Genomic DNA, 19,707 nt, shown 5'->3' on the forward strand with positions numbered 1-19,707 from the left:
GCTGAATGTACTTTTTTTCTAAGACTCAAATATATAAATTCATTTGTCTTTTCAAGACCTGAAGTCACTTATGCCATGGTTTCAGCTCTATGGCTTTAATTTTCTGATTCAACGTGGACGACTGAGCCACCTAAGCACCCCTATTTATTTTTTTGGAGAAAGAGTGGTCGGCGGAGGCAAAGGGAGAGGGAGAGGGAAATCAGACTCCCTGTGAAGCACAGAGCCTGATCTCCCAACACAGAGATGAAGACCTGAGCAGAAACCAAGAGTCAGATGCTTAACTGACTGAGCCACCTAGTCACCCCTGCTGATAGTATTTCTAAAGACCAGCTAAATCAAATAAAAAGTATAATTTTAAAAAAGAAACCATTCACAAGCAAACACAAAAATTACAAAGGTAAAGAGGAAGAGAAGGTGTTCAAAAATTTTGTTGAGAATATTATAATACGTCATTGAAGAAATAAAATGAAGATATACACTATATTCATAGGTAGAAAGACTCAAAAATTTGGAAAAGTTGTTACTGTAAAGTGGACCCAAATCTACATAAATTCTACCCCATTTCAATTAATTTCCAAACAGATTTTAATGTGTTACTTGGCAGGACGATCCTAAAATTTGGTAGCCAAGTAATTTTGAAAAAGAAAAACAAGTTAAGCAGACAGTGTAGAGATAAAGGTCCAATGGGACAGAATAGAGAACCCAGAAACAGACTCATACATACACTAAAACGTAGTACTTTAAGTTACAAGTAAAGGATGAACTACCTAGTAATTGGCACTTGGACTACCGAATATTCATTAAGAAAAAAATAAGTGTTCTATCTTACACTATAAATAAAAATAATTTACAGATAGAAAAATCAAACTTTATAGTATTTTACACAAAAAAATATAGAACATATTACTTAGAGTAGGGAAGGACCTCTTAGGAGTAAAAACAAAATGATGAAGGAAAGCTTTAACGCTCTCCTTAAAATTTAAAAAAAAAACTTTAGTTCAACAAAAACACTGTAAACAGGGGCACCTGGGTGGCTCAGTCAGTTAAGCATACTGATCTCAATTTTGGCTCAGGTCATGATCTTGAAATCCCGGAATCAAGCCCATGTCAAGGTCCCTGCTCAGAGAGGAATCTGCTTGTCTCCCTCTGCCCCTCCTCCTGCTCTCTCTCTCTCTCTCTCTCTCTCTATCAAATAAATAAATAATTCTTTAAAAAAAACTGTAAACAAAGTTAAAAGACAAGCTATGAGGGAATAGCTATGCCACTTGTATAATTGATAAAATTCAACCATCAATTTAGCTTAAACTGGGTCTCCAACCTTAGCGCTCTTAGGCACATGGAAAAAACAAAAACAAATCATTTCTGGAGGTAGACACCCATACTCTATGCCACAAAAAATCCCCACAATTAGTTTTCCAAGAAAAATAAACAATTCATAAAGATAACTTGCAACACAAAGAAATAGGCATTCTAAATGACAATCAGCTGAGTAAACAGGCAGCATAAATGGACCTACATGACTAATATAATGGAATTATTGATACAGATTATGAAGAAAATCTGCTTGGTATGTTTAAAGAGATAAAAGGTAAGCCTGAAAGCTTCAATTTATTTGCAGGAAAGAGGACTTTATTAAAAATAGCATAGCAGATATAAAAAAAATTGAAGGATATTTCTTAACCTGAAAATTAAAATAATTGAGATTAAAAACACAGCAAGAAGATTTGACACAGATGATAAAAGAATTTGTGAATTAGGGAACAGTCCAGATGACAGTATTAAGGATGCAACACAGAAAGAAAAAAATAAAGCATATTAAATAAAAGTTAAGAAACATATAGGATAAAGTGAAGAGATCTATCAGGAATCTACTCTGAGTCCAAAACACAATGAAAGAGGAAACAGGGTGGAGGGAAGAGTTGTGGTGATAAAGGGGGGGAAGAATTTTCTAAAAACTGATGCATAACATTCATCTACTGATTCAAGAATCACAGTGAATCTTAAACAAGTTAAATAAAAATAAATTCACATCCCAATGCATCCTGTGGAAATACAGAACTTCAAAGACAAAAAGAGGATCTGCAAACTCTCACTAAAAGAGTAGTATATTGACCCCTGACTTCTCAAGACCCACAGCTAAAGTCAGAAGACTGGGGAATGGAATCTTTAACGCTCTACAAGAGAATAACTATCCTGCTGGATTTCTATATACAGAGAAAATATTGCACAAGGAAAAAGATAAAATTAAGATATTTTCAGGCTAATAAAACTGGTTAACCACCATTAGATGCAACCTAAAGAAAATTTTAAGGACTACACTTTAAGCAGGAAAAATGATCCCATAGGGATTGACATGGAAGAAAAGCAAAGAAAGTGATAACTACGTGGGTAAAAAAAAAAAAAATGAACATTGAATATATAATCATAATAATCATTATCATAGCTTCTAAGATTTAAAAGGGTAGAATTAAAATGCTTCACAATAATAGCATATAAGCCAGGGAAAGAAAGGTATGAATAGAGTAAAGTGGTGTCAAATCATGATGAAGGAGCACTTATCCCAGGAATATAAGGTTGGTTTGACACCATAAAATTAAATACTATCATATACTGCATTTAAAGATTAAAGGATACAAAGTATGACCATCTCAATTGATGGAGAAAAGGATTTCAATTCAGAAGAATTCAACATCCTTTCCTGATTAAAAAATATTCTTTTAGGGGTGCCTGGCTGGCTCAGTTGGAAAAACATGTGACTCTTGATCTCAGGGTCATGAGTTTGAGCCCCACATTGGGTGTAGAGATTACTAAAACAAACAAACAAACAAATAAAATTGAAAAATAAACAAAAATTAAAAATTTAAAAAAGATCCTTTATGCAAACCAGAAATAAAAAGGACTCTCCTATGTTGTTAAAGGAATTTATAGAAAGCCTACAGCAAATATTACACTTAGTGTTAAAATATTGAAAGTTTCTATATGAGATTGGTAAGAGGATTCCCACTATTACAGGTATTCGTTGATATACTGGCAATCTTACTTAAGAAACTTTTTTTTTAAAGATTTTATTTATTTATTTGACAGAGATCACAAGTAGGCAGAGAGGCAGGCAGAGAGAGAGGGGGAAGCAGGCTCCCTGCTGAGCAGAGAGCCAGATACCAGGCTAGATCCCAGGACCCTGAGATCATGGCTGAGCTGAAGGCAGAGGCTTAACCCACTGAGCCACCCAGGCGCCCCAAGAAACTTTTTTTTAAAGAGAGAGAAAGAGAGCACACAGTCGGAAGAGCAGAGTGGGAGAAGCAGATACAGGGCTCAATCCCAGACCCCAAGATCATGACCTGGGCTGAAGGTAAAGACTTAACTGGGTCACCCAGGCACTCCTTACTTAAGATAGTTCACTATGAACTTTAACAACAAACATACGCTATTTATGTTTTTATGTAAAATCTCAAGATACAAAATACAAAAATTTTAATTCTTAGCTTAATTTTTAGTGCCCCAACACATTCATATTATAACCCATTCATGAGTTGTGACCTGGTATTCCAGCTACTGTTGCTGCACCTCAAACTGGTGGCAGGAAACAAGCGCCATTTTATTATATTTAGGGTTTCTGTTGGTCAAGAATTTCGGTAGAGCACAGCAGGGGGGTGGTTCTCTTTGTTTTGCAATGCCTGCGGCTACGGCTGGGAAGAATCAAATGGCAGAGAATGACCTAAAGGCCTTGGGTCTAGAGTCATCAGCAGGCTTCTTCATTCGATGCCTGGATCCTACGCAAGGATGACTTGAAGACTTGGCTCAGCTGAGGCTGTCACGGGAGCATCTCCTTGCAGCTTCTCACTGTGTCTTGGGCTCCTCACGGGATGGTGGCTCTGTTCCCAGGGGGAGCATCTTGAGAAAGTGTGACCAGAAAGCGTGCATTCCCAAACACCTAGGCCGAAGCTGCAAAGCCTCAGAAGTCATAGGATGTCACTTGTGCTGCATTTGACTGATTGCAGCAGGTCACTAAGTCAGGCCAGTATTCCAGGGAGGGGTAATTATACTCCACATATCCATGGAGGAGTGAGTTGGCAAGCACAGGCTGCAGGAGAGTACCTAGAATAGGAGACATTGCTGCCACCCTTTTTGCAAGATAGGAGCTAAAATATCCACAGTCTGAAAAACACTTGTCTACTGAATAATGGTACATCTACATACAACCCATCTGGAGTTGAATTGTTTACCTCCACCAAAAAAAAAAAAAAAAAGAAGTCCTAACCATCCAGCTCTCTGCCTCCTCTGCTGCACCTGTTAATGTGACCTTATTTGGAGACAGACTCTTTGCAGATCTCCTCAAGTTAAAAAGAGGTCATTGGTGTGGGGCTTTCATCTAATCAAACTGGGGTTCTTATAAGAAGAGGAGAGAGCAAAGACAGAACGCCATGTGAAGACACTGAGAACAGAGTGGAGGAGGCCATTTGAAGACAGAGGCAGAGATTAGGGTGATCGTGCTATAAACCAAGGAATGTCTGGAGCTGGAAGAGGCAAGGGAAGATTCTCCCCTGGAGCCTCCAAAGAGAGGGTGACCCTGGCAACACCTTGATTTTGTTCTTCTCACCTCCAGAACCATGAGAGAATAAATTCCTTTTGTTTTAAGTCCTCAGTTTGTGCTTCTTTGTTAGAGCAGCCCTGGGAAACTAACATAGAACCCCTCCATTTTTTTTTTACATAAATAGGATATACACCATTCTACGTTTTGCTTTTTTCATTTGTAAGTGCTCATATTTAGTCAGACTTAAATGTAAGTTTGGCTTTGCTTCTTCCTAACATTTTCTTCATCTAAAGACATAAATATTGTTATCAGTTCACTTCCTGAACATTTTTACCTGATAAACACTGGATTCTCCTTTCTATGCCCATTTCTTTTCTCTAGTGATCTCTAACAGAATGTGTGAAATGGTTTTCCCTTGGTATTTTTCCTCTCCCCACTGCAATCATTAGCCAAATTTGTACAGTTGCATGTAACAAAATCAAACTACTTTCTTGTCCCACTCTAGAGAAATCTTCATTATTTACCTCATCTTATATCATTTCAGCTGAGCCAATTCTACATGTTCTCTAAAGAACTATTGCTTGCAACCCAACTTCTGGTACCAACATCCTAGTTAAGATTTTTTTTTAACCAATATATAATTGACACATAACATTATATCAGTATTGGATGTAAAACAATACAGCCACAAAATAAGTCTCGTTATCATCCAACACCTCACAGAGCTACACTTATTTTTCTTGTGATGAAAACTTTTAAGATCTACTCTCTTAGCAACTTTCAAAATATGCTATCATTAACTATAGTCACCATGCTGTACATTGCATCCCCAGTACTTAGTCAACTTATAACTGGAAATTTATACCTTTGGACACCCTTTACCTACCTTGTCCACCCCCACCTCCCACTTTGGGTGACCACTATAGATACTGTTCTCAGTATCTATGAGCTCCATTTCTTTTTTTTTTTTCTTTCTTTTCCTTTTAGATTCCATATTCCACATATAAGTGTGAGATCACACAATATTTTTCCTTCTCTGTCTGACTTATTTCAATTGGCATAATGCCTTCCAGGTCCATCCATGTTGTCACAAGTGGAAAGATTTCCTTCATTTATATGGCTGAGAATATTCCATTTTATACACACACACACACACACACACACACACACCCCACATGTTCTTTATCCATTCATTCATCAATGGACACTTGGGTTGCTCCCATGTCTTAGTTATGATAAATAATTCTGCAATGAATATGGGGCTGCCTTTATTTTTTGAGTAAGTCTTTCCATTTTCTTCACATGAAAAACCCCAGAAGTGGAAAACTCTTTTTTTTTAAGATTTTATTTATTTATTTGACAGACAGAGATCACAAGCAGGCAGAGAAGCAGGCAGAGAGAGAGGGGGAAGCAGGCTCCCTGCTGAGCAGAGCCCCGATGCGGGGCTTGATCCCAGGACCCTGGGATCATGACCTGAGCCGAAGGCAGAGGCTTTAACCCACTGGGCCACCCAGGCACCCCGGAAAACTCTTTTGATTAAAGTAATAAAATGTTACTTGGACTAGACTTAATTATCAGGATACAGGAGTTTTCTATAGAACCAAAGAAAGGAGTTGAAGCTCCCAGAACACTTTAAACAAGACCTAGAAATCTATACAGAAAAGAGAATACTCCGCTTGTCTCTCATATTTATTTTTCTCAATGTATATAACGTATCCCACTCTAGTTGCCTGGCACTCTTTGCTTCCCTGTCTGGAAGACAGCCGTGCCTCAGTTCCCAGGCTTACATTATTGTAATTCCGATTGCATGCACAGATGAATTCTCTGTCTCTGAATCCCAATTCCAAATTTCTCACAGTTCCAGTTAGGTCGAGGGATCTATTACAAATCTAATCAATGAATGCTGGGGCTTCCATTAAGGACAAAGTCCTTGGTAGAGAAGGACACTTACCTGAGAAAGGGTGAGCGGAAGCTGTCTTGAATTGCATAGTCCATAGGGAACAACTTGGCAGAAATTTCTTCAGACTTTCTTATCCTTCAAAGTTATATTTTAACCTCCTTTCTGCCCAGGCCCCTCCTGTTTGTCTTTTTTAAGCAACACCCAGCTACCCTCTTTTCATTTGCCTTCTTCCTGATTTCCCTTAGAACTTTAGTTAGACTTCTCCTTTTCTATCCTCTGAGCTCTTGGCGCCAGCCTATGCCTGCATATTTGGGTTGAGGGTGTTATGGGGAAGGTTGGGAAATGGGAGAGCATCACAGGAATCTCGGCATTACCCTAAAAGATAGCCCTATCCCTAAAAATGGTACTGTGGAGAACAAAATTTCTCCATTCTATTATGTCTGTTTATTTGTTAATGTTTATCCTCTCTCTTCCCAAAAATGATTACAGAAGCTCCTCTCATGTCTACATCTCCCCCTTCATTCCTCTTTCTGCACTTTTTCTTCTAGGACCATTTCTATGCAATGCTTAGCCTTGCATGCTTACACGTAGTCTTAAAGCTGACAGGAACCCCAGATCCTGTTGACACTCCCTAGTTCTTAACATTATTTTTTGTCCTGCCTATGAACTTCCAAGTTCATATTTTGGGAAGATATACATGAAGCCATATGGTTTTTTTGATGGGATTCCTTGAAAACAGAGTTCGAGCCAGAGAATTGCATGCAGAAGGTTGATTGGTGAGTGCTCTAGCGAGATATTCCCAGAAGGAAGTCAGGATTGGACAGCATGAGGAGCTGACCTGAACACTGTTGCAATTGTGACTGAGGCCTCAGCCCACTCCATGTGGTGCTTGGGAGCTGGTGTGGCTCTTAAGAGCTGTCCCAATTGAAAAGAGGAGAGCCAGATCTTTGTATTCTTAAATCAGCCAGTCGCTCACCATGAGACACTCTCTGGGAGAAGGGCATAACCTTGGCCAGAGCAGTCTCCTGCAGCCAAGGGCAGTCCTCTGTGAGCATTGAGGCCGTGAGCTGCTAGAAGCTGCTGCCCCAGCCTCTGAGGAGGGGAGCGTTTTCTGTGAACAGAGGATTCACGCAGACTCCAAGTAGCCACCACATATGGTGTCGCAGAGAAGTCTGTGAACTATGAACCAGGAGACCTGGGCTTCAGTCCTGGCTTTACCAGTCCTAAGGCAAATCAGTCCATCTCTATGGACCCTGGGGTACACAATTATAAACTAAGAGGATTTGGGCACAGTTCACAGTTACTTGCTCCAGTGCAATAATCCTACATATATGTAAAGAGGGGCAAGGGACATGGTTATAATAATGAAACTTTGAGATGTGCTTAATAGGATGGATTTACAAGCCCTGATCAAAAAGAATTAGGTATATCTATATGTGCTAATATGGAAAGCTCTTTAAGTAATATTACAAGGTGAAAGTTTGCATAAGAAGTATGGTATGATTCCATTTATATCTGCAATAAATCACATAAAACAAAATTATGTATGAAAATACAGTTGTTGGGGCACCTGGGTGGCTCAGTGCGTTAAAGCCTCTGCCTTTGGCTCAGGTCATGATCCCAGGGTCCTGGGATCGAGCCCTGCATCGGGCTCTCTGCTCGGCGGGGAGCCTGCTTCCTCCTCTCTCTCTGCCTGCATCTCTGCCTACTTGTGATCTCTGTCTGACAAATAAATAAATAAAATCTTTAAAAAAAATACACTTCTGGGCACCTGGGTGGCTCAGTGGGTTGGACCTCTGCCTTCTGCTCAGGTCGTGATCTCAGGGTCCTGGGATCGAGCCCCACATCGGGCTCTCTGCTCAGCAGGGAGCCTGCTTCCCCCTCTCTCTCTGCCTGCCTCCCTGCCTACTTGTGATCTCTCTCTGGGTGTCAAATGAATAAATAAAATGTTTAAAAAAAAAGAAAGAAAGAAAATACACTTGTGTCTGGAAGGACTGATGCCAAAGTAACATCAGTAATCACCACTGGGAAGGTTCTAGGATTGAGGGGGATGAAGGGAGAACAAACTATTTTACTTTATATAACTTATATATTTTTATTTTTTTTAAAGATTTTATTTATTTATTTGACAGACAGAGATCACAAGTGGGCAGAGAGTCAGGCAGAGAGAGGGGAGGGAAGCAGGCTCCCTGCTGAGCAGAGAGCCCGATGTGGGGCTCAATCCCAGGACCCTGGGATCATGACCTGAGCCGAAGGCAGAGGCTCAACCCACTGAGCCACCCAGGTGCCCCAACTTATATATTTTTAATAGTCATATATTACTAATGTAATTTGAAATAAAAATAGAAAAAGAACGTGAAGTAGGTTAAAATAAAGTGGCTGAATGTGAGCCTTGAGATTCCAACTCTGACATTCATGATTTTAAGGCCACTTGTCCATGTTTATTTTACCTCCACCCATTGGACAGCAATCCACCCAAATACTGGTAATCCTAACAAGACAGAGTTGACCTTGGCAGCCAGTTCAACCAGAAGTGATAAGACAAGATGAGAAACCAGAAATAGAAATATTCTCAAAAGTAACCACCTCTCAAATTAAAACATATTAGCTCAGGAAAACTTAAGAACCATCTGACTGGTATGTACTCCATGCTTAACTCTAGTCTTCATTCAGTAGATGAAACAATGGCAAGAGTTATTAAAACTGGAACAGCTTCAAGTAGGATGTTGGCTGATCCACACAGGTCTTGAAGAAAAGGTTCTGACTTTCAATATAGAAAGGAAAGTTAGCCTCCCAAGATGCGATTCCTATCTTAGTAATCACAATCTTTAAATATGTATAAATTATTATCATAAAGCATTCGTGGTTTCCACCACTTTGAAAATGAGCTGTTGAAACTCTGAGATTAAAATAACTGCTTTATGTCATCCCTTAAATACTTTAAAATTAAAATCTTTTGAAGAAAGAGTCTATGCACCCACCAAATAATGTTTATAATTTAGAAATGCTAAATGTCTTCTAATACTACCACATGCACAGTGTTGAAATTCACTTTTAACTACTTTGATCATGTACAGAACATCCTAATACTCTCAGAAATTTAGTCGAAGAAGGGATGACTGTCTTCCCTCTTTCTGCCAGAATGGGGAATGTTTTGGGGGGCAGAGGGAAGGCTCCCCAAAGTGAAGAAAAGGGTCAGACCCAATTAAAACTGCAAAGGAAACTTCGAAAGGACGGATGCCATTAGCCCAAACTGGAATGTGGCCAAAACACGGTGTAATACTTCAACTCTTAGAAAAAGTCCCAGGGGGATATTTAACAACTGCAGGTGGCCAAATGCCTTCTCATAAGTCTCATCAGAAAAGTCACTTATGGCAACAATATTCACCAAGGTAAAACAATATTATTTGACAAACTGCATATTCAAGTACTATGTTTAAATTCTGACATTTGTCAGGTTATCAATTGAAACTACTTCTCTATAGGACAACTAGAGAACTGAGCTGCTTCTGTTAAGAAGCAAGGCTAGAACATAGGAAACAATTGTTATTTAAATCTAGCATCGGACTTCCTTAAATGAAACACCAATCATCATTTTGTCCAATAAACTGAGCCTTTATGCATGCATGTTTTTGATTTTCCTTCTAGGTTTTAGAAGTCCTCAGGATATTTTTAACTAAGATTGTATTCCCCACAATATTTTCTCATTATATGTTTATTTTATATGACTTTAATCAAGTTTATAGTTTCCATAATGTCCATAAGAAGGAGCTTAACTAGTTTTGAAAAAAATGTATTAGTTCATATTGTAAAACATTAATATGATGCACCTTCTTATATCCTTCTTAATTTATCTTTCTTTTTATCTCTTTAATTTCTTTATTTCCTTTTAAGCAACCAGCCCCTCTTTTCCTCCCCTTATCTCCTTCCCTCTCTCCTAGGGTTGCCAGAGAAACATTCTGTGAACTGTGATAGAAAGGCTGTGGAAAATGCAAGCCTGTTAAGTGACATAACACATCCATTCTTGAATGCTGCAAAGAATATTATGTGAGCAAAGGCACATAGTGAAACCTGAAAAAGGTTCCCGTTTTAAAATGCTGAATGCTTGAGAGTTCTGCTTTTACCTGCTGTGATTTAAAAGGCTCGAGGCCTCATTTTGAGCCACTAAAATTCAAAGTGACAGAAACCTACAAATTTTTATTGCTGTGCATTTAATAAAATTTACATTTACAAGCTGTCAGTTTGAAATGTTGAATAACGGGTACTTTCGCATTCAGAGGAGCAGATTTGGTTGTACTGGGGGTTCATTACTACCTACTTACACGTTCTTGAAATGCTCAGAATAATCCTTCAATCTATGACTTTTGATATCTCTTAATTCAACACTGCACAAAAACACCATTGAGCTTTGCAGTAAGGTCAACAAAAGGAATTTATTGTGCTCCCATAAAGCAAGGCGTAATTAAGAGCCCCCTTTCTGCTTGTTTTAATGTGCTAATACGAGAACATTAGAACCAACGAACAGCCAATTGCTAGGTGTCTGCAACAGCTGCCTAGGTTTTTGGTAATTTACTTACTCAATTATGTCGACTCTCTTAAATCCACAACACTGGTGGGTGGTAAGGTAGAGGGATAATAAAAAAACATAGAGTAGGAAACGCCTTTAATGCATGTTTTATGTGCATCTTGGGTAACATTTTTTGTTTGTTTGCTTTTGAGAACAAGAATTAAAGATTGTAACTTTAGGAAATTCAGCACAGGAATAACCGTGCATGGGTTTAAGACACCTCTAAAAATTATGACATGTCTAATAATCCTATGATTATGTGGTCCGTTCTGAAAAAGAATATTAAACCAAATGTTTGACTCAGTATTACAAAAACAGATTATCTAATGGCTTCCAAGGGGGAAATATGAGAAAGACCATTCATAAAGTTCCTTAATAGTAATAAATTACACACACTTCCTTATTCTCCACGTAAATGGAAAGACAAAGAGAGACTCTGAGAGGATGTGTTCTCACACTTTTATAAGAGCCACACTGTAATACAGTCTCTTAAAATTGTTTGCTATCAATATGAATCTGATATTCTTTCAAAGCAAGCCCCAGGAAAATGCACATTACGCTTGTGAAGTATCTCATTTTTTTAACATTCAAAGAAGCCTTGAATGCCAACTTTAACTTTAACTCTTCTTCTTTTTTTTTTTTTTAGAATGCATTTCCATTATAAGCAAATCAAAACAAACTAGGGGAAAAGGCCCAAAGTGTAAAATTCATCCAGATTTTCCTTGGCATTATTCAAATTTAAAAAAATTGAATTATTGAACTAAATGGAAATCACTGACAACAATGGAAATTCAAATGACCTCATTTTAAATTTTATTTAAATTATCTCTATAATTGTGGCATCTGTATAAAAAGACACATCTTTATATGCTGATATAAATTGATGCTTACAGGAAAAAAGTGAAGTAATTTTCTTCAAATGCCAAAATTTACCTAGTATGCATCATCTATTTTCTTTTCAATTTAAGTTCCACAAAATGTCTTTGGTAAATCAAATAATCTTCATGTTACAGTTCAGAAATTGTAGAAGAAATTCCAAATACCCACCTACTAGTTTTGATTGCACATTAGATATCCTTAAGCTTTCCTCCCTGGAACTTTGCCTTCTCTCTTAGACAAGGAGACATAATTTTAAAAGAAGAAAGAAGAAAAAATACCATATTTTAGTCATTGTGTTTAAAATCATTTTTATCTTTTGACTCAAAGAGAACATTTTTTCATTTTGGTCTCAAAGGAATTTAAGGTATAAAACATTGTACTCAATTAAGTCCTATACAATATTATGTTCAGTAATGCAGGTAACTTGCTAACTTTTCAAAAGGAATTTATGCCTCATTTTTTCTTTTTAGTTGCCAGCAGTGAATTAAACAGTTTGGAAGGGAGCAAATGAAACTTTGTTTTTAAAATGAAAAGTGAAACCTGAAAATGGCTGGGAGGCTACAAAATGACAGAAGAATGTGTAAAAGTCATCTTTTCTCTCTTTTATTTTCCTAATAATGAAGCCACTGAGCTAGAGGGACCCACTGAATTTTCACTGTGCAAAGATCACTGAACTAGCCTCTGTCTGAATTCTGTATGTCCACTGAGCCACTCAATTCTGTGTTGATAAGTCTGTTCTGGAAGATTACACCTTATTCAGAAAACATAAACGACTATCATATCTCTAACAGCGCAAAACAATTTCACCTCTCAAAATAAAAAACAAAAAACAAAAACCTGACAGTATAATAATTTCATGGTAAACCCAGCAAGTGACACATCCAAGATAACAATTGCCAAATAACTCACTTATCACAGTTTCAAGTTTTTAAAAAAAGATCTTTTGCCCTCATTCATCAACTCAGGGCAAGCTTAGGCTGAACAGGAATACTTACATGCTCTCTCTTCCTCAGACACTTAGTTTCAATGTTTGCTAAAATGCTAGGGTTGTTGGTGTAATGTATGCATTGAATATATTCAGTCTATATTAGTTGACTGGTTGCCTTCAGATAACTGAACTCTTAGTAACAAAAATAACACCAATATTAATATAATTGTATTTACTAACCTCTTGCTACACCGTCCTGCCTGGCATAAGTGTTGGAATTACAAGTCAGACGGCGCTGAGCAGCAATCTTCAAGAAAATTGCTTTAAATTGGCCTTCATTAGTGCTCACAGCACTGAAAAACAAATCCAAGTACATGCCTTATGGAAGGTAAGTCAGTAGCAATAGCTCCTTATTAAAAAGGCAGCACATTATTAACCTGCGCAACCAGCATGGACCACATTCTATAAATACTATTAAATAAAGAATATTTAACCACAAAATAATTCTGCTATTTCTAAGGATTGGGACAATTATGACCAAATTTAAAATTCCAACATTCAATGGTGTGTATATTAATTCCAGTTTACTCTTTTTCCATTTTAGAGAATTGGATATTGCAACTGAAATGTTGAATTTCCATTACATGGTATTGTTGCTGGGTTATTAAAAAATCAGTACCACACCATAGCAAAGAATAAAGAAACTAAACCTTTCAGAGGATATTCAAACTTATTTAGATACCAAACGCGAGAAGAAAATATATTTCAAAGTGAAGAAAAAATTCTTGTGTTTCATAGCTTTGGTTTGAAGAGCATGCTGTTTCTTGACATCTGCATAGTAAAAGGGAGTTTAATTTCCTTGGTCAACTATCCTTTCTGAAAATCCTGCATTGGCAGACTTGGAAATGGAAGGAATTTTTCCTGGGGATTAATTCGCAGCTCTTCTTAACACTCAAAAAGCTGAATATCTTCAGTACACAAGCCAGAGAATTTGGCACTTGGAGTTACACTTTTTAGCAAACAAATGTTAAAGAAAAATGTTCCCAACAGAAAGAGGCCATGTAAAGTCTGTCAGATATATGAAATGCTCAGCTACGAAACCGATATACATATTAATTCTTCCACTTGCGCTCTCTCTGCTTTACAACTTGAAAAGATTCCAGCATTTCATCCTTTATATTGGCATTTCCATTTCTGAATCTTACCACTGGTTTTGTTCCAAAAAATAACATTTCAAAACAGAACAGTAAAGTAAAACATTTTAGGCCTAGCAAATAAGACCACCTTCTGGAAAGCCAGGTAATTTTTCTCAAAGTCTAAGTTCATAGCCAATTCTTCCATTTCAACTTGAACCATTCAATTTAGTAAACACTTTTTTTTAAAACACAAGTTTCTGTGAATTCATGTCTGTTCGGTGAAACATGGCTATTCATATCAATGGAGGGAGTAGCTTAGAGTAGTGGCTAAAATTTGGATGTTAAAGTCAACTGATCCTTGTTCCACTCTTTACTGTAAGGAAGCTAATCACACTCTCCAAGTCTCGACCTTCTCAACTGCTAAGTGGGGATAATATCAAAGATTATCATAAGAGGAAATGAAGTAATGTTTGTAAGGCATCAAGCATAGTGGTTAGCACATGGGAAGCTCTCCAAAATGATAGTTATCTCCCTGCTTGACTTGATCATTTTTAAAAATCAAATAGAACAGTTTTAGACCAAAATGGTCAGTTACATCTTGTAAAACTTTATCAATACTCAGCTCAAATTTCAATTGGTCCAACGCAGACTGCTTATATCCACCAGATAAAATGTGAAAACCTGGATCATTTATAAAATACTCCTCCCCTCTCCAGACACACACAAATGTCAAGTGTTTCCCTCCAAAATATCTGGCTATATGTTTCTGTAAACAGGGCTTAAAGTGACAAATAATATTTTTCACTTTTCTTCAAAGCCTTTTGCCATCTTAAAAATAATTATGCTGTCTTCCTTCTTATGTCATTTGCATGTAAACCAAATTGTATTTTAAGTATTTATTTCAAGATATGTCTTGAAGCTGACTTTGAAATTTCTTCCCATTGTAGAATTTCTTCCCATCAAGTAGAATTCTCAAGCCTTGTTCTTTATTCTAGTTCTCTATTCAAAGAAGCTACTGTTTTGGGGGAGAGTCTTGATTAAAAACAAAACAAAACTCTGTGTGTGTGTGTGTGTGTGTGTGTGTATTTGGAAAGTAAGGGTATATAGTGGGTTGTTTTTGTTTTTTTTTTTCCCATTCTCTTGCATACACAAACTATTCTTTTTCAATACAAGTAATATAAACTAACTCTCTTACATTGCAACACCTATCAGGACCCAAGATTCTTTATTTTTATGTCAATCTACCTGTTCTTTACTGAGCAACTCATTTCTAGATCTCTAATTATCTTATGAAAATTATTTTTGTTTTATGGTTACAAATAAAGGAGTAGAGAAATCCACAATAAAAACCTGAGGTGGCTTATTATCTGCATGGAGTGTGACAATTATTTCAAGCTCATTTGCTTTAAAGAAGGGAACTGGATACCCTGTTCAGAGGGTAGGGCAGCTTCAATTTAAGCTTCCTGTCTGTAAGGCAAAGTTGGGAGGACAGCCAAAGCAAAGCAATGGCAAAATAACACAAAACAAAATCCCAAACACCACCTCCAATATAATGATGCACTTGCCATGTGATCTCTGAAGAGAAGACTGACTGCAGAAAGGTGCCCAGGCCCAGTTTCCGGAGGAATCAAGAGCTTCCTCCTGTCCTGGGGCTTAGGCCACTGTGGGGGCCAGCTTTTAGGCATCCAAGACAATACAGATTTCACCAGCTTATACCTAACCAGGCCATTTTCTACTTGCCTCCCTCTGTCCATGGAGGTGGGGATGCGAGAAGTCAATGGGAGTTCAGGGCATGTGAGCCTGTGTAAAGCAAGCCCATACAGCCCAACCAGGCCCATAAAAGCCAGGAAATGAACAAGTTCAAGTTCTCATAGTGTGTTAATGTGCCCACAAATGTACCTACTTTATACATTTAACAGCTCATGTAGTAATGAAAAATGCCATGTAGAACATATAGCTGCATGTGCAAGGTGGGTAATTAATATGCCTATATGTGCTCCCTAATTGTTTCATTCCCTGTATTTTTGGTTAATGTAACACTCTGCAAACTTTTATATAAATAGTTTGTGTTTTATATGGAATTCCATGTAAAAGAAACCAAGGGGGAATGACGAATAAGGGAAAATTCTGATGGTATTCTTACTGAATTTCATTAGCTCAATATTCTACCTTATTTTTCCCCCCTATTAACTGCCAATATATTGACACAAAATTTTCAGTGACTAGCATGGTCACTCAGCAAGGCCATGGCCGGCTTAGGAAAAGAAAAAGGAGAATCCCTATCTGTCAAAATTAACATTTCATGTTTTCTGTCATTTCTCAGCCAAGCCATCTTTGTAAAACAGCCAGATATCAAGTTTGACATTTGAAGTCCAAACATGCTTGAGTTGTCCGTTGAAAACTGGGGAAGCATGGGATAAAGAGCTGAATTTTAAGGTTTTCACTATTACTAGTGAGGTCTGGGTTTTGGTTGTTTTTCTAGGAGAACCCAAAGGCCACTGAAGATGTTTTTCCATCAATTTTTTCATAAGCATTTAAGCTAAAGGGAAAAAAAAAAGTGGAAAGATGGGAGGACATGGTTTTCTTTGGGGGAAGGAAATTAGAAGTCACCGCAAATAATTCACCTGGATAGGTAAAGGCGAGCAAACACTGTTTGCTTGTGAATCCCTGACAACTTCATTGCCCTGTACCCAAGGGAGGAGGCAGAGCCTCTCGCTTCATTTCAGACCCGCCAGGAAAGGGCTTTGAGAAGGGAACTGGGGAGGAGCACGTTCCAGGTGTGGGTTCAGCTCGGCACTCGCCAGCGGCCTCCGCAGGTGGCTCTCCTTGGCAGCAAGGCCAGGCGCAAACCCGCTTGCTTGGGAAGCCTGACGTGACCCCCGTCCAGGCTGGCAGGAAGCGATGTTCCTGTTCTCTACAAGGAGAATGGGCCTCCGCGAGTCGGCGGCAGCGGGGCCCGGTCTGCTGATGTGCTTCGGGACAAACCGCGGCAAGACCCGAGTTAGGAAAACCTCGACTTCATACTCACCAGATGGTGACTGCCTCCCACCCCCTCATCCCCAAAGTTGGCAAAAGCCTCGTCTCCGGATTGACTGTCGGCCAGGACGCTCGCCAAAGCGCTCGGGGCTCCAGCAAAGCTGCAGCGCGTTGCCGTTCCCTCCCCTGAGGGGACCTGGGAACTGCCCGGCCCCGCACCGCGTGCGCCGCGAGACTCAACCGTGCGACAGCTACTCGGAGGCCGAAGGCGCCCGGGAGACTGCGGCTGGTGGCGGCTCACTGACGCTGCAGACTTCGCGGCGGGGTGGCCTCGTTGGACGAAGTGGCCTAAATGCCCAGTCCTGGTCCCAGGTCCCAGGTCCGACTCTCAACTGCTAAACTGTCACCTCCCCGAGGGCGGATCTCTAGCTGTCTAGCACCCTGGCCCCCGGGACAGGCTGACCAAGCCCAGGCCGTAGGGCACTGCACGCGCCTACCTGTCCCCGCAACATGCGGCATCTCCCTGTGAGGTCCATGAAACCACGTGCACCAGAACCACCCGTGGGCTAAAAGTGAGGATTCTGGGCCTCACCCTCACCCACTGAAACCAAGCACGCTGCCCGTTGCATTTTTACTCGCGCTGAAATTGGAGGCTTGCTGGGCCCTGACCGACCGCAGCTTTTTCGTTTCGGAAACGCGGGTAGCCTCGGAACGAGAGAGATACTATCAGCCCGATCTTACAGAAGAAGGACCTGAAGCACAAAGAGGGGGTGTGGATGCCCAAAGCCTCATGTGGGCAGCAGCCCTGCGCGGCTGGGGCTGTGCGCCGCTCAAGCGCTGTCCGACGGAGCACTGGGCTGCTAGGATTTGGAGAGAGTCCCCTCTCCCGCTTCTGCTCCCGCGTACCGACTCCCCTCCACCTTTCCCCAAACCTCGATTGCTGGCGTTCTGGGGGCGTTCCAGGGGCCGGAAAGGAACGCCCAGCTTCAGGGCAGGGGCTAGTTCACCCAACTAGTCCTGGGGAATGGGGGAAGGACCCGCTGGCGGGAGTCTTTGCAGAGGGGCCAGGTGACCTCTGTGAGAGACCGGGCTGCCTCCCTCAACCCGATCCCATCCAACTAAAACTGCGCTGCGGCGTCTACCCCATTTCATTCCACCCGCGCGGGGCCCCCGCTCCCCGCCCGGTTCCACTCCACTCACGCGGGGCTTACGCCAGTCACCATCCTACCCCACCCACGCGGCTGCTCCAGACAACAACCTGGGACTGGATTCCAGGACGAACCCGTTTTACACTCCCGGGTCTCGAGCCTCGGCTTCCAGCATCCTGGAAGGGCGCAGTGTTTGGGGAACCGGGGAAACGGTTCGTTGGTGGTAATAGGGTGGCCTTCCAACGGGAGCTCTCGGAAATAAAATTTAATCAGCATCCTCTGCGCGCAAGGCCAATAGCCCTAATTCATAGAAGTCTGTGCTCTGCTTGGGACTGAAGGACCAGGTATTGAAGGCAGGGTGTATCAGGCTAGCGGCCGTGTTCCAGATCCTGGAGTCCACCCGGGAAGCAGAGGAGAAGACACATGCCAACGTGCTGGCAGACCCCGTCCAGCGGGGATTAGCTCAGCAAGTCTGTTCGCCTGCTCATCATCCATAACCGATGGGTTACAATGCCTTCCTCTCTCCACAAGTATTCAGAGAAGACTATCAGATGTCAGGCAACCTTCTGGGTCGGAGGCACACAAGTAGAAAGCAGCGTAGAGGCGTAGTTAAAGACGAGAGCTATCAAGGTTCAAATCCAGGTTCTACTGTTTGGTTAACTATAGGACCAGAGAAAAATTCAGCTCTTTGTACTTCGGTCCTCATAGCTGTAAGATGGGGAGGATAGCAATACCTCCTTCATGGAAAGGATGTGACAAATCATCGAATGGGCATAGATAATTTGCCAGGGTGACTGGCCCCTCTGGGAAGCTCAACAAATCGTGAGCTGTCACTACCATGCTCCCGCTTCAGAGCGCAGCGTGGTACCCATCAGTCTTGACAACAACATTTCCATAAGGATCAGAAGCAAGGGATGCAGAGGTGAAGAACTCAAGGAGGAGCCCGCACCCTGGGCGCTAGCCAGGTGGATGCCAACCGTTGGCCCCTGCCAACAGGACCGGAAAGCTGAAAGCACAGAGATCCTGCTTGCTCTCCCAAATCTCGGGGTTCTGGGTCGCGCGAGGCGATCCAGCAGTGCTCTGGGCGCGCGGCGCGGTCCAGGAACCCCAGAACTAACCGTGGGCTCAGACGTCAGTGGAGCCGCGCAGAGGAGTTGCAGGTGCCGCGGCCCACACAATTCATCCCAAACTCAGGAAGCAACAACGCTGGGCACCGGGGAGCCAAGCCAGAGAGTTGGAGCAAGTGGTGCTAGGCCCCAGCTTCGCTTCTTCGGAAATGAGTTACTAGATAGACTCATATCTTAGGGAATTCCAGTGGGAAAATTATCTCAGTTTCAGGATGTCCTTCAGTGAGATGGACAGAAGTTGCACCACAAGCCTCTTAAAAGCTCAGCTGGAAAGGCTTAAAAATGTACTGTGAGCCTTCCTGTGAACAAGTCCCCAAAGGCCGTTTCAGGTTATGATCTGACTTAATAATAGGGGTCCCCGTTTTTCCAGGACTGAGTGCTAGGCACATTGCAAAAATATTTCACTTGCTCTAATTCTAAATCTACAAAATAGGTCCTGAAGCTTTGTGGACCTTTTAAAAACTGCGGGCATATTGAATGTGGTTCCTAAGATCTAGTAAGTAATCAGGATTTGT

This window comes from Martes martes (assembly GCF_963455335.1).
Source record: "Martes martes genome assembly, chromosome: 2".
NCBI classification, from domain to species: Eukaryota; Metazoa; Chordata; class Mammalia; order Carnivora; family Mustelidae; genus Martes; species Martes martes.